Source organism: Aedes albopictus, chromosome 2 (genome assembly GCF_035046485.1).
Source record: "Aedes albopictus strain Foshan chromosome 2, AalbF5, whole genome shotgun sequence".
Lineage (NCBI taxonomy): Eukaryota > Metazoa > Arthropoda > Insecta > Diptera > Culicidae > Aedes > Aedes albopictus.
Window position 1 is genome coordinate 224843241 of NC_085137.1, and position 13078 is coordinate 224856318.

Here is a 13078-nt window from a genome sequence, read left to right on the forward strand (position 1 = left end):
ATATTGATTTTTACGATACATTTAAAGGCCAAATTCTTATACAAATTTAAGAATTTGGCCTTTAAATGTATAAAGTGTGTAAATTGAACTGTTTTTCGATGTTTATAGGATTTGTATAAGAAGAGCTTTTATAGCTTATATTAAATTTTCTTTGAAATTATACTTATTTGATCAATTTTTTATTATGTTATTATAATTATAATCAAATTTTTATTATGTTTTAAATAGTGCATAATTAATTTTATCGATATTCGTGTCCAATTGTATTTGATGTTTTTCCCGAGTTCCTCAAATTATCATGCATGAAATCAGGTAGATGCGTTTTTTCCGCTATTGAGGTCAACCGTATTGATGCAGCTCGTTTCACTGGGCAGTCATGCATTAGAACGCGTCAGCTGGTGGGCGCTCAAAAATTCCTGTAAAGGCAGAAAATTTGAATGAAACTGAAAGCAATATGTAGATCAAACGCACTTCCTCGTAGGTGGTCAATACCATTTGCATTGGACCACATACTGTGGTGTGCGGCATTCGTATAGGTATGGGCTTGCATCCCGGTTTTCCGAAATCACGAATCGCGAATTGTTCAGGCTCACCATGAGCTCATCGCTACCGCTGGCAGAGGCCACTGTCGTTGATCAAAATCATGGTGCATGGCAAAGTGCAGCCGGTAGTGCCACCGTCATCATCGTGCTGACTGACGCCATGCACAATTGTAAGGAAAAGGGCGCGTGATGGAAATCTCGAATAGCAACTGGCCGAGCGAAGTGACCCCAATGCGATGGACTCAAAAGCTTTTCGTTGTCGCTGTTTCCGGTGGTAAACTCAAAACTCAATTATGGATTTTATTCATACATTCATATTAAACAAACACAGTATGCCCCCTTTCAAGCATTATTTGACGAAGCATATTGGTTGTTTCAATTGCCATTTCTAGTGGGCTGATTTTTTTTGTTAGCATCAAGCCTTTGTCTTTTTTTTCTTCTTAATCTATTTTATTCATTCATTCATAGAGTTTCGGCACTTCTAACACACTTATTTAAGAGTCACTTATTCAGCTGCAAAAGTTCGGATTACCGAATTTCGGCACAGTTTTACGGAATTTCGGTAATTTTTTACCGACCGCTCAGTAAACATTACCGATGATTCGGTAGAGTTTATTGAATGTTCGGTCATTTGTTTTTTTGCTGTACTTCGGTTGAGACTTTGGTATTGTTTTGCTGAATATTCGAGGATTTGAACATTAACCGAAATTGGAACAGCTGAATATGGTACTTCATTTTGAGTGTGCAGCAAAAATGTTGGAAACTTTAACCTACCCCGGGCAATCTGCATGCCAAAGGGGTTTAGGCTCTGTGGATCGTATTAGCTGATTTTGCTTATATCCTAATGAGTCTGCTTAGGATGAACTGTCAGATGTGATGGTTCAAGAATCGCCAAACTGTACCGCAGGTTTCAAGAATCATTGCTATCATGATGTTTTCAGGTCCTTCTTCAATTTTAGTTCGTCTAGTGACCTAAGGGGAGATTTAGGGACAACTCCAGTTGCCGAGAAACAAACAGGAACTGTAAGGACGAACATCCTCCAGGTTCGTGGTACTTAGTTGTCTTGCTGGAAAATGTTGATTAAACATTATGATCTAACGGTACAGCGAAGTCGATGAGTGTTATTCGCTTCAGCGTTTTGTCGTAAATCATAAGGTTAGGCCGTTAGCATGGACGTGATGATCTCGCGATCCTAATACATCTTTGTGCAACTGTTTTCCATAATTGGGTCCGGCTGGTAGGTACTTGTAGTAGGGTACAAATCTATCGACCAAGTTGTACTTTAACCCTTTGGGGATGGATGGGTCGTATTTGCCCAGCCGAGAAATCGGCCATCATAGCTAAACCAGTGCAGTTGCAGCCACAAGGGTGCAAATTCCGTCTCCAAAAGGTTAAAGCGCAAGCTGTTTTGATGTTTAGCAGAAGATGTGATACATGAGTACAGCTGGATGTTGTGTATGTGCGGATAAGGGGAATCAATGTAGACGACAACCTTAATAATCAGTGTAAATCTATCCACGGAGCAGTGGAAACAGCAGCATGGGACGTTATGGGTACTGCTAAAAAATGACCCAAACACAGCTTGTTCGATGAGGAGTGCCAGAAGTGTCAATACTCAGACGTAAACCAGTATCAGGATGTCTACTCATAACCCCTTGAGTTTCTTCTGGGGAACTTTTGAAAGTTTAAAATTAAAAACATAACCAAATATTTCGAAAAAATAAATAACTCTTCAAAAACTATACAAAAATATCCCCAAAAATTAGATAACCTTCTTTCAAGATTTCTAAAAATTGTTCCTGGGATTAATACCAGGAAATAATGTGCTAACTTTTCATCGATTGGTTTTCGGCGAGAAATTTCTCCTGAAGATCCATCCAAAATTATTCAAAATCCCTTCACGATTTTCACTTATTGGTTTTCCAGGATAACTTTCCAACAGGTTATCTCGGGATTTTTTACCGATAGTTTTCTGATAGTTCTCTCGAATTTCCTCATGAAATTTCTCCCGCAGCTGCTCTCAAGATTCCATGAGATTTTCAGAGTTCCCCCTTGGATGTCCTTAATATCGGGATTACTCTTAGAACTTTTCACCAAGATGTCTAATTTTTTCTTAGGTTTTTTTTTTCATGAAGTTCTCGTCGAGACTTCTTCAATCAGGCTTTGCGGAGTTTCTCGCAAGATTTCACATGGACCCTTCGCTCACCTGAATTTGAATCTCACAGTTTTATGACTACTTTTATGAAAACCATTGATGAAATGTTTTATAGTATACTTGAAGATATTCATAAAGCCAGATTTTAAGAGTAAACAAAACCCTCCGATATGTAAACCTTCTGGCATTCATTATTACCACAATAAAACTGTTCAAACTCTCTACAGATGGCGATCCGTTCGATTAGTAACGACATCTATTGGTGAAAAAGCAGGAACTATGACACTGCTAGGTTTATAGCGGTCATCATAAAAGTAAACTTGTTTTCGTTTTAATTATGCTAATCATGGTCGTCGCCATATTGAAGAATCAGATACATGAATGGAAAATAGTTAATTTTGCTAAAATTAGCAACGAATTGATAGTTTGCCGTTATTTCCATAGTATGCTCACATAAGTAAATTCTCTCAGCTGAGTTTTCTATAGTTTCGACATAGTTTTACTAATTTAACAAATTGATTTATTTCATTCCAAGATGGAAATATTCATTATTTTCGAAGCACATTAGTTTAATGTTTCTGCAACCCCAACATTCACGGTAAAATGCGCATAAGCCTAGCAACAATATAATTACCAATATATTGCTTTGAAATGATCGCTTTCTACTTGCAAATGATGTATCTTCCTGAACTTTACGTGCCATTGATGGAGCTTCGCTGTTTCCTGAGCTGTCATAATTTTTGTTGAAAAAAAAAACAACAATCATCAAAACCTCTTTTCGAGTATTGAAAAATTTTCAACTAGGTTTTAAAACAGTTTTATTGATACTCTTAATACGGTTTGCAAAACCTCTCCTAGAGTTGTCCACTTAGCCGGATGTTGCTCTTAAAGAGGTTATCAAGAGGTTTTGATGTATAAATCAGTTTTGTTGCTATTTTAATTAAAATGGTCATGAAAACCTCTTATAGAGCCGAACAAAACTTAAAATGTTACTTGGGAATGCCTGGCATTGAAAGTTGGAGTTGGTAAGAGATTAACGAGGTTTTCCAAAGTCTCAGTTCGGTTATCACCCCGGTGGTCGGAGACCACTGCCGTATGTTGTTCACAATTCTTAAATGCTTTCATTTGATCGGTACGCCGATTATGGATGAATTTCCCTTGCTATTAGCTAGCTGCCACACCTTGGAGTGTGTTTTGCCTCCAAAACCCTTGCAAGGCTTTCGAGGGGCGGCTTGAGAGAGCGAAAGATCCTTGTTATGTCCTGGGTGTCGTTTTATGGCACATATGCTGTTGTTTGTTCGGTCTTCTCTGTCGTCCTGTAGGGAAAAACTCGCACTATCCGTGTTGGCTTGGGTATTGCCTTGGTATGTGCTCTAAAAAACCCTTGTATTTGGTTGTGTGTATACTTTGGTGTTCGGGTGTTTGGTTTATATTTTGTTTAGTAGTTCCGTCTCCTTGAGGAATTCAAGGAGGTTTCTTTCGTTCGTTTCTGTGTTATTATATATCTCTAGTCCAGTTATGTTGTATTTTGTTCTTGTTTCGTCGTATCCTGCGCAGTTCCTTATTATGTGGTCTGCTGTTAGTATATCATTGCAGTATTGGCATCTTGGTTGATCTTCCTTGTGTAGGAGGTATCCATGTGATAGCCATGTGTGGCCTATTCTTAGTCTTGTGAGCGTTCTTTGGTCTTTTACGTTTTTTCTGTCTTTCCACGGTAGTGTAGTTGGTTTGGATCTTCTGAGAAAGGTATCTGATTTTCTTCGCCAACGGTATTCGTGGGACCATACTGTTCTTGTCTTGTACCAGTTGATTGCATCTTGTGCTGGTACTGCTTCGTAATTTGTTCCATTTTCCCTGCCTTTTTGTGCAGCTTTATCTGCTAGTTCGTTTCCCTTTATACCTGCGTGGCCTGGGACCCAGCATATGGTTATATCTTTTTCTTCCGCTGCCCTTTGGATCTTCTCTATCCATGGGTGGTGGGATGTTCCTTTGTGTAGTGCATCAAGGCAACTTGCAGAGTCGGTGAAGATAAGGTTGGGTTTATCTTCGAGTGCTATATGTTTTGTGGCTATGTGTAGTGCTTTACTCTCTGCTGAGTATATGGTGCACATCTTGTTCAGTTTGATTGTGGTTTCGGTGTTGTTGTGGCTTATTCCACAGCCGACTTCATCTTCTTTGAGTGATCCATCGGTATAGATTACGTTATGATTTGGATATTTGTTTAGTGTGTTGAGGAATTCTTGTTTTGCTATGGTTTGTTGTCCTCCTGCTTTGACCCTTTTCTTTATGGTCCAGTCTATCTTGACTTTTGGTTCGTACCATTTTCTTCCTAGTGGGGTCTCTCTTTTTGCTATCTCTGATAGGTTTTCGCCTGTCAATTCGGCTGCGAACCGGTTGGCTCGCTCTACTAGGAATTTTCCTAGATTATTGTTATGATCATGGAGTTCCATCCATTTGATTGCTTTGACTATGGTGTTCAGTTTTATTTGTGTGTTAAGGGGTAGCACCCCGGCTTCCGCCAGTATGGATTCTACCGGGCTTGTTCTTAGGGCTCCGGTTATTGTTCTTATCGTTTGGTTGAATTGCGGTGCTATTATGTCCCACATATCTTCTGTACTTGATGAGTATAGGTGGGCTCCATACAGCATTTTTGATAGGACTATGGCGTTGAAGATATTGAGCATATTGGTACGGTTTGCTCCTTTGTATCTTCCCCCTATTGCTTTAATCATATTGCATCTGTTTGTTATACTCTTTTTCATGTCCTTCATGTGTTGTTTGAAGTTGAATCTACAATCGATGGTGATCCCAAGGATTCTCGCGCTTTTTACTTGTGGTACCCTTTGTCCGTCTATTTGTATTTCTTTGATGTTGGTGCTGTGTTTCGTTTTATTGCATATATGCAGGATTTTTGATTTATGTGGTGCTATCGTAAATCCTCTGTTTTTGGCCCACTGGTTTACTCTTTTTACTACCTTTTGTAGCATGGTTCTTAATTTTGCTTTTACTTCACCTATGACTATGATGAGTATATCATCTGCATAGACTAGTACTTGTATGTTCTTTTTACTTTTATTGTGAGTGATTATTATTGAGTTCATTGCTACAAGGAACAGTGTGACCGATATCACTGCTCCTTGGGGTATTCCGTTTTCTTGGGTTCTGGGTTTCGATCTTGTCGCGCCCAGTTCTACTTGGAAGGTTCGGTCCGATAAGAAATCCTGTATGTATCTTATCATGTTTCCTTCTGTTTCCCATTTTTGGAGCTGGTTGAGTATTGTCCTTCTCCAGGCTCTATCGTATGCTTTTGATAGATCTAGTAGGGCGCATTCGACATGTTTGCCCTTTTCAATTGCTGGTCTGATTATGCCTTCAAATTCGGTGAAGTACTCATCTGTACTTTTCCCCGGTCTGAAGGCGAATTGCTTGGGGTTGAGTCTTTGTTTTTCTTCTAGTTCCGTTATGAGTCTTGTATTGATCATTCTCTCGAGGATTTTGCCTACGCAGCTCAGTAGCGTTATGGGTCTGTAATTTTTGATATCGTGTGGGTTGTCGTTTTCCTTGGGGATTGGGACTACGAGTCCCGTCTTCCATTGTTTTGGTATGCTTCCATTGTTCCATATGTGGTTGTATGTTTGAAGTAGTGCCGTTTTAGCTTCTATTGGTAGGTGTCTTAGCATTTCATAGCTGATTTCATCGATCCCGGTGGCTTTGCCTTCAGCTTTTTCCAGTGCTATTTCGAGCTCTTGCAGTATGAAGTTTTTGTTGTATTGTTTGTTGCTGTTATGTTTGAATTTAATTTTGTTTCTTTCTTTATCTCTCTTTGTCTTTTTGAACCCTCTGCTGTATTGCTTTGTAGCAGATTGATCATAGAAGTAGTCAGCTAGTTTTTCTGCTATCTCCTTTGGTTCTTCCGTTGTGCTAGTTCCGTCAAATATTGTTATTTTCTGTCGCTTCTATTTACCACTCAGCGCGTTTATTTTGTTCCAGAGGTCTCTGGTTTCTGTTTGTTCGCTATTTATTGAGTTGAGAAATTGTTCCCAGCTATCTGCTTTTGCTTGCCTTATTGCCTTTTTTGCTTTTCTTTTGGCCTTGTAGAGTTGCCGTAGCAGCTTCATCTTGGTTTGATCATTGGGAATGTATCTTTTGTATTTGCGTAATGCTGTCTTCCTTTTCTTTATGCACTCCGCTACCTGTTTGTTCCACCAGAGTACGTTTTTGTCCTTTGGTGGTGTGGTTTTGGGTATGCTTGCATTTGCTGCGTTTGTTATCTTTTCTGTTAATTGTTCAAGTGTGTATTCTACATCCGGTGTGATGTTTGCAATTAGTACGCTTTGGAATGTCTTCCAATCTGCTTGTATGTGGTTCCATTTTGGTTTAAATTCGTTTTGATCTGGTTGTTTTTCTTCCGAGATTATTATTGGGAAATGGTCGCTTCCTCTACAATCATCCTCTACTTCCCACTTTAGTCTTTCTAGCTTATGGGATGTAATCGTGAGGTCTATTGCAGAAAGGCATGTGTCGTTTTTGCTTGTTTTAGTGCTACTTCCATCGTTCATGAGGAAAAGGTCCATCTCGTTGATTACATCTTGGACTGCTGTTCCCCATCTATCCGTTTTGAAGCTTCCCCATTCCGTACTGTGTGCATTGAAGTCGTCCATCAGTATAAATGGTTTCGGTAGTTGTTTTACTACTTTGGATAGCTCTCTTTTGAGTTCTTTGGGTTTGATCTTCCTTGGAGGGATGTAGATCGATGCATATGTTGTTGCCTTCTTTCCTAGTGTTCTGCATGCTACTATCTGTAACTCAGATTCTATGTCGATTTGTTTGTGAGGTATGGCTTTGTCTATGGCTAGGGCCACACCATTTTTGGATGGGTTTTTACCTGCCATTATGTACCATTTATATTTTCTTTTGTCCAGTCTATCTACGTATTTTTTGTTGTTGAACATTGTTTCTTGTAGTGCTATTACTTTGGGTTTGTATTCATTGGTTATCAGGTGGAGCTCCGGTATCTTTCCTCGGAGTCCGCATATGTTCCATTGGTAGATTGTTTCATGCTTTACATGGTGTTTCATGGGTGGGTTTTTATTGTCTATGCTGTTGGTGTTTATTGTTGGCATATGGTCTGCCCTTTGGGCTGGGTTTATTGCGCTTTGGCTTCTGTTACGTTTTGGTTCTACCGTTGGTGCGGCAGTTCCTATTTGTCTTTTGGGGTAACCCTTGGTTTGTCTTGGATTGAGATTAGTTAGGTTTTTTACGTTATTCATATATTTGTCTGGTTTAATAGGATACAAACTGTCGATCACATTACTCCTATATCATGTGACAAGGGCTGCTTACTACATGGTTCGCCCTGGTGCCATGTAGTTTTCCGTTAGTGACTTCTATGTTTAGAGACCCTCCGCCATTCATCCTCTCAGCACGGAGCTTCACACCTTAGGATTGGGTCTTGTGGGGGAATTATTGTCTTTTTGATTAGCATTAGTGTTTGGTCTGTCTTATTCTTGTTTTTGTAATGCGTTGGAAGCGTTCGCCGTGTTACTAGGTATCCTAGGCTACTATGCTATCCGCTGTGGCCCATGGCCCTATCTTGTCCTATTTTCGCTATTCGACCCTCTCGTCCCTTCAAACATCAGAACTTATGCATTTATGTTTCCATTTATGCATGTTGGGGTGTTTCTGTAGGCACCCGAGACGAGCTCTATCCTTTCGGATCTCATATTGGACTCTCTTGTTCTAATTCGTCATGCTTCCCAGCCGTTGCCCTGTGCGATAGGATATTGTACAGCTCCCATTTCACATGGCTGGTATAGCAACTCTGTTCTGGGGTGTTGCACGGCTTGGCTCACCCAGTTAGTACGCTTTGTTTAAACAGGGTTTATTTGGTCTGTCTTATTCTTGTTCATGTAGTGCATTGGTAGCGTTCGCCATGTTACTAAGTATTATAGGCTACTATGCTATCCGCTGTGGCCCATGGGCCCTATCTTGTCCTTATTCCGCTATTCGACCCTCTCGTCCCTTCAAACATCAGAACTTATGCATTTATATTTCCATTTATGCATGTTGGGGTGTTTCTGTAGGCACCCGAGACGAGCTCTATCCTTTCGGATCTCATGTTGGACTTTCTTGTTCTACCTCGTCATGCTTCCCAGCCGTTGCCCTGTGCGATAGGAAATTGAACGGCTCCCATTTCACATGGCTGGTATAGCAACTCTGTTCTGGGGTGTTGCACGGCTTGGCTCACCCAGTTAGTACGCTTTGTTTAAACAGGGTTTATTTGGTCTGTCTTATTCTTGTTCATGTAGTGCATTGGTAGCGTTCGCCATGTTACTAAGTATTATAGGCTACTATGCTATCCGCTGTGGCCCATGGGCCCTATCTTGTCCTTATTCCGCTATTCGACCCTCTCGTCCCTTCAAACATCAGAACCTATGCATTTATGTTTCCATTTATGCATGTTGGGGTGTTTCTGTAGGCACCCGAGACGAGCTCTATCCTTTCGAATCTCATATTGGACTTTTTTGTTCTACTTCGTCATGCTTCCCAGCCGTTGCCCTGTGCGATAGGAAATTGAACAGCTCCCATTTCACATGGCTGGTATAGCAACTCTGTTCTGGGGTGTCGCACGGCTTGGCTCACCCAGTTAGTACGCTTTGTTTAAACAGGGTTTATTTGGTCTGTCTTATTCTTGTTCATGTAGTGCATTGGTAGCGTTCGCCGTTTTACTAGGTAGTGCAGGCTACTATGCTATCCGTTTTGGCCTATGGTCTTTACTTGTTCGTTCCCTTTTCGGTCTTTTCCTTCCATCTCTTATCCTGTTCCAGCCACTTATGCATCTTTGTCCGTTTTGACTTTGTGTTCGGTTTTGTTCCTCGTGGTTCTATCTGTTATTCTTCGTTCTGCATCGTTTGTGTCTCTCTTGTTGTTCTCTTATTGCCTATGTATTTGTTGCTTGCTTGCTTTCTATCTTGGTGTACTTTATGCTCTATATGGTTGGGTTAGTGCTTCGCATTCGTATCTTTGTCGTTGTACCTCTCTGGTTCTTTTCGTTGTTCCCTCTGTCTTTGCTTATGTTTGGTCACTTCTGGTTTGGGTGCTCTTTGTTAGCTTTCTGTGCTATTTGTCTTCATCTGTCTTCGATGACCCATTCTGTGGGGTCCTGTTTTCCTCTGTCCTTTGGGGTGGGTTTCCCCGTATTTCTACCGCTCTTGTCCATGTTTCTATGCCTCTAGTTTTCCACACATTGTCGGTTGTAGTATATTCATACTCATGCCACCCTATTGCATGCTACCGTGCTCGGTGGCCCTTCTTTCCCGGAGTTATAGCAAGAGGGCCACCGCCATATGGTCGTGCCCACACACCACCGGTGCATGCGACCATAAGAGCAGTGGCCCTCTCTCCAGGAGTTATAGAAAAAGGGGCCGTCGCGATGTGGTCATGCCCATGCACCTCCTGTGCATGTGACCACCGCAACGACCCCTTCTTCTGGGTGACATGGAAGATGGGGCCGCTGCAGTGTGGTCATGCCCATGCACCTCCTGTGCATGTGACCACCTCAGCGACTCCTTCTCCAGAGGTCATAGAAAAAGGGGCCGTTGCAGCGTGGTCATGCCCATGCACCACTTGTGCATGTGACCACCGCAACGGCCCCTTCTTCCGGGTGACATGAAAAATGGGGCCACTGCAGTGTAGTCATGCCCATGCACCTCCTGTGCATGTGACCACCGCCGCGGCCCCTTCTCCAGAGGTCATAGAAAAAGGGGCCGCTGCAGCGTGGTCATGCCCATGCACCACCAGTGCATGTGACCACCGCAACGACCCCTTCCTCCAGGTGACATAGAAAAAGGGGCCGCTGCAGTATGGTCATGCCCATGCACCCCTTGTGCATGTGATCACCGCAACGGCCCCTTCTCCAGAGGTCATAGAAAAAGGGCCAACACAACAGTACACCCTGCGCACCGTTCACTATGTTCAGGAGCTCTTAAGGAGCTCCTCTCGCATAGCCGGCTAAGCAGCAGAGGTAAAGTGCATTGGCCCTTTTTCTCCCCAAGCGGAGGAGAAGAAGATGTGCCCCCACCTGATCACATTGCTCGTCAAACTGACTTCAACGCATCAGGGGTACGCCCATCAACCTCCCCTCCGAACCACGTGTCTGGCTGGGGCAACCAGTTCGGATATGTTATAAATAATTTGTTCAAGTCTTTAGTAAGTTGATTTCTAATTGATTTATTCATTTGTTCTTTACACTGTTCTATCTCAGTACTTAGTAGACTTGCGTCGGATCTTCGCCTTAGCTTTCTTGGCCGGTGGCGTAGCGGTTGGACGGTTGTCCTCGCTCTCGCCTTCGCTTGGTGACTTCAGAACGGGTTTCGCGGGCCGTTTCTGGGATGGTCCAGGTTCATCTTCTGCGCGACGAACTTCCGCGTCGACCCGAGGCGTGTTGATGTATGATTTTTTGTGTTCTCGCTTGTAAAGGGCTCTCGCCTTGATTGGCGGGATTCCTTTATCGATCATTATCTTGTTTATTGCCATCTCCTGTTTCCACGCCGGGCACCACGGTTGTGTGGGCACGTGGGGCCCACCACAATTGCGGCACTTGGTGGGCCCGCACTCTGCGTCTCCATGGTACTGGCCGCACTTATTACAGTGTCTTTTATTGCGGCAATGCTCCTGTGCGTGTCCATACACGAAGCACCCCCTGCAAAGCAGGGGGCGCGGGTAGAAACGGCTCACCTTTACCATTAGCGCTCCAACTCGTATTTCTTTGGGTGGCTGCGGGAGCTGGAAGGTAAGTACGTAGACTCCATTACCTTTTCCCTGCACCCTCGTCAACGTTGGGATGTTGAGTTTCTCCTTTATCTCATCGTCTGATCGGCTCGCCAGCGCCGGGCATCGGATGACTCCCTTACTCCCGTTCATTGACGGGTGTAACTCAGCCTTCACTTTGGTGCCATCCTCAAGCTCTTGTACTTGTATCAGGCTGTTCGCTGTCTCGCTATATATCTGTCACCTCGACGAGGTAGTCACCACTTTTTAGTAGTTTCGCTCTCTCGTTGATGCCCAGGTTCAGCAACGTGTTGCCGATGGCGAAGGGGTCGATTTCCCCCTCGCTTCGGACTATTACGTAGACGCTAGTCATGCTTGCTGATTCTGTTGAGGGAGAGATGGGTCTTTGTTAGGATCTTTGTTTATTTTCCTTGAGTGTTTCATCTACTTAGAGTAGATGGATCCATCCCACCCAGTCACTATTGTGGCTGTTTGGGATGGTTTGTGCTTTCATCAGCTTTGCAGACTGATGGTGCGCGTTCAAGTTTCGACCAGTCCTCTGATGTTCTGGCACGCTCGCTACTTAGTCAGGTGGCGCTGACTGTTTGCGTTCGAGGTTCCCGGGCTGGGAACCCCCCCTCTTCCGCTTGCATACCTTGCTGCAAAGGTATCCCACCAGGTACCGCGTGGAGGTGGAAGTAGGAGTTGCCTGGCATTGAAAGAAATCACGGGAAGAACTCAATGAGAAATATCAGCTATAGCTCCTGTAGTAATCCCAGCACTGCAGTGTTGCGAAATGAGCGAGTACTCACACAACTAGTCAAACTCACGAGTGAGTATGAGCAGTACACCTTAAACTCACCGTGAGTATTACTCACATTTTTTTTTATCTGTATTAACGAGATTTTTAACCCTGGGCTAGTTCATCTCGAGACCCACGCTTTACTTCCCTTCCGAAGGAAGAACCCACATTTTGTGAGTATGTCGGGAGTGGGATTCGATCCCAGATCCTCGGCGTGATAGTCAAGTGTTCTAACCATCTTCTTCTTCTTATTTCTGATTCGGTGGTGCTTTTCTTTTGTGCACACACCTCCTAATGGACCGGCATCGCAGGCCATATGTCCAACCTGTCACTATTTATACTCCGTGGAGTTTACAAAGTTTTTCTTCTTTATCGACTGTGTTTTCATTTTTTGGTACAGTGAAGTCTTGCTAGTCCGTAGACTTTTTTACAGTTCTGTTTTATCGTCCGAAGACTGTCTCATTCTTTTATAGTCCGTAGACTTGCCCACTCTCCCCTGGAGGGGGTGGGAATTGAACCCATGACCTTCTGATTGATAGTCAGAAGCCTAACCACTACGCTAGATCCCCCCCCCCCCCCCATTCTAACCATCACACCAGGTCCGCTCCACAACTCACATTTGAGTAAGCGCTGTACAACTCACACCCACTCGTGAGTATTGACGTGCAGATACTCACTCACGAGTATGCTTTACTCACATTCATACGGTAATCTAAAATTTATCTAAAGGCTTGGAATCCTATCAAACATTAAAATGGTATGTTTTATTGGGGTGAATGTATTGAATCAGTAGAAAAGGTTGCTTGTCA

The 13078-nt window shown here is 43.0% G+C and overlaps 1 non-coding gene across 1 annotated transcript; it reads right to left on the bottom strand.

Annotated features, from left to right (window-relative positions):
• Positions 1-12766: 12766 nt before the first annotated feature.
• On the bottom strand, positions 12767-12841 carry Trnad-auc (transfer RNA aspartic acid (anticodon AUC)). Its single transcript has one exon. It is a non-coding gene; the product is annotated as a tRNA-Asp (tRNA).
• Positions 12842-13078: the final 237 nt, after the last annotated feature.